This window comes from Cryptomeria japonica, chromosome 2 (genome assembly GCF_030272615.1).
Source record: "Cryptomeria japonica chromosome 2, Sugi_1.0, whole genome shotgun sequence".
Classification (NCBI taxonomy): domain Eukaryota; kingdom Viridiplantae; phylum Streptophyta; class Pinopsida; order Cupressales; family Cupressaceae; genus Cryptomeria; species Cryptomeria japonica.
This window is the reverse complement of record NC_081406.1, coordinates 641,978,048-641,981,065: the sequence shown is the minus strand read 5'-3', so window position 1 is coordinate 641,981,065 and position 3,018 is coordinate 641,978,048.

The window sequence follows — 3,018 nt, the reverse complement described above, 5'->3', positions numbered from 1 at the left end:
TGGTGGGAGAGGTGATAGCAGCAGTGGAAGGGACCGATGAGGTGAGACGGCCAACCCAGAGGAGGAGGACTGATGTGCTACCTCCACCAGCACCGAGGACAGGTAGAGGGACAGGGGGTACCCCTTCACAGGTACCCCTACGGGTCCGGGTTGCGACTCATGTGGAGGACGCCCAGATTAGGACTTTATAGGTGACAGTGCAGCAGCTGCAGGCACAACTATTAGCGCATCAGCGTCAGATTACATAGCTGACCACTGAGTGTAACACTGAGATAGAGCGGCGGGGTCGAGCGGAGGAGCTCGCAATGAGCATGCAGAGAGCAGCAGCAGGTGGGCTGATGAGGGACACCTTGAGAGAGCTGGCCTTAAGAGCCCAAGAGGCGAAGTACTACCATCGTCATTATGAGGCTGCGGTGCCCAGGGAGCGTCGAGTGCAGAGTTTTGCACAGTCGAGATCGAGTTGATCTCGAGAGATGGGATTGCAGTCAAAGAGCAGAGGCGTGACATGGCCACCGAGACATGATCCACCTGGAGATCCAAGGGCTGGGACTTCTGCGGTGAGACCGTCTCCTTCAGGAGATAGTCATACTTGAGAGACGTTGTCTCTATTGTATTTTTGATCATTGTATTTGGCTGAGACATGACATATATTGTACATTTTGATCACATATATTGTACATTTTGATCATTTTTGATATATATATGACACCATTTTCTTTGATCATGTGATGTGTTATTGATGCATTTTCTATATGCTTTTACTTTATTCTATGATGATGCAATGCTTAGATATATGATATGATGAAGTGAAATGCATGATGGGTATAAGATGTATCTTGAAAATGAGATGAATGATTATGATATGCTGTGAGATGTATCTTGAAAATGAGATGAATGATATGATATGCAACTAATTGTAAAATGTTATGCAACTAATTGTTTTTGGAGCACCCTCATTTTGCATTTGTCATCTGATATAACCACATGTTTATTTGCTTTTGATATATGTATCATCATTGATCATGAATTGATTTTTGGATATGTTGAAAATTTATACAAGCATAATGGTATAATTAAACCATGATGACCTGAGAAAAATTTACATGATGTTTTGATTTTGCAAGATAGCACAAGCGTCAAGGTATAATTGAACCAGGACGACCAGAGTGCGGATTGCATATAAACAAACAAGATTAAACCATTTGTATGCGTAAAGTGGAATCATGTCTTCAGTGATATTCATTGTATCACGTCTCGAGACAAGCATTTACACAGTACAAATGATTGCCTCACAGATAGAAGACTGAGAAAAATATTGGAGTTTTTCGATGTTCTCTAGCTTGGAAGCATTGTTGAGAAAATTTAGAGAATCCAATAATTCAAAAAGCTAAATGCAAAAATAGTCAAGACTTTATGCAAAATGCAACAGTTGGTACTTCAGAAAATCATCCATCATATTTCTCTTGTGAATCTATTATCGATTGATGTTTTGATTTGGGTTTGTGTAAGTTTTTGCTTTGTTGGACATGATGCTCTGAGTTTTGCAAATAGTCTTGACGGTTTGAACATGTTTGTAAGTTTTGATGTTTGTTGCCTCTAGCTAAGTGTGCCTCTTGATGTGGATATGTACAGTGATTACCAAGCCATGGTAAAGTGTGGTGAAAGGATAGATGGATAAATCAGGATAGTGACTACGCTAAGTATGTCCTGAATGGATGTTTGCTAAGTGTCAGGCGATGTCCAATAGTGCTTTATTGCGGAGATAAGGATATGGATATAGATAAAGGAGTTGTCCTTTCACAATAGCGCTTGTTACCAGGTTTTCACCAGTTGCTTTTATTGTACCTTTTTATTTGCTTTTCCTTGATTTTTTTGATTTTTTAAAATTGTTTTTGACTTTTATGTGCATTAGACTACTCAAGTGTAGTATTTCTTTAGATGAATGTTGTTAGTTGGTTCATCGAGAAAATCTCCTTCTGAAGTTGTTAGCTGATAAGCACCTGATCCATAGACTGATATGATGACATAGGGAGCTAACCAGTTAGGTTCAAATTTCCCTTTCTTTTCTCGATCTTGCTGATTTCTAGGATTTTCCTTGAGTACTAGATCACCAACTTTGAAATTTCAGGGATAACCTTGTGATTGTAGCTTTTGCACGTGTGTTGCTGATATGCTTTGAGATGAGTGTAAGCATGCCGACGTCTTTCATCTAAGAGTTCCAATTCTTGTAGTCAGTTGACTCGATACTCTTCATTTGGGATTAAGCCTTTTAGAGAGACTCTGAGAGATGGAATTTCTACCTCTAGTGGTAAAATAGCTTCTGATCCATAGACCAATGAGAAAGGTGTTGCTCCTATAGGTGTGCGGATGCTAGTTTTGTATGCCCAAAGTGCTGGATTGAGTTGTATATGCCAATCTTTGCCTGCATCATTCACTGTTTTCTTTAGAATTTTCAGTATTGTCTTGTTGGATGCTTCTGCTTGACCATTTTCCTGTGGGTAGTATGGTGTAGAGAAACGATGCTGTATTTTGAATTGTTCACATAGTTCTCGGACATCTTGGTTTTTGAAAGATTGTCCATTATCGGTGATGATGGAGCTTGGAATACCATATCTACAGATCAGATAGTTTAGGATAAAAGAGGCAATTTGTTTTCCAGTCACTGTGGTCATGGGGACTGCTTCTATCCACTTGGTAAAGTATTCTATTGCAGTTATAATGAACTTGTGTCCATGTGAAGATGAAGGATGAATTTTGCCAACCAAGTCGAGTCCCCACTAACAAAAGGGCCAGGATGTTGTAAATGGCTGCAGTTCTTGTGCTGGTGCATGTATAAGATTGCCATGGATCTGGCATTTAGGACACTTCTTGGCGAAGTGGTAAGAATCTTTTTCCATTGTAGGCTAGTAGTATCCCATCCTTAGAAGCTTTTTAGGAAGAGAAGTCCCACTTGAATGTGTGCCACAAATACCTTCGTGAAGCTCGTGTAAAGCGGAATCAGATTCATTACGGTCAAGG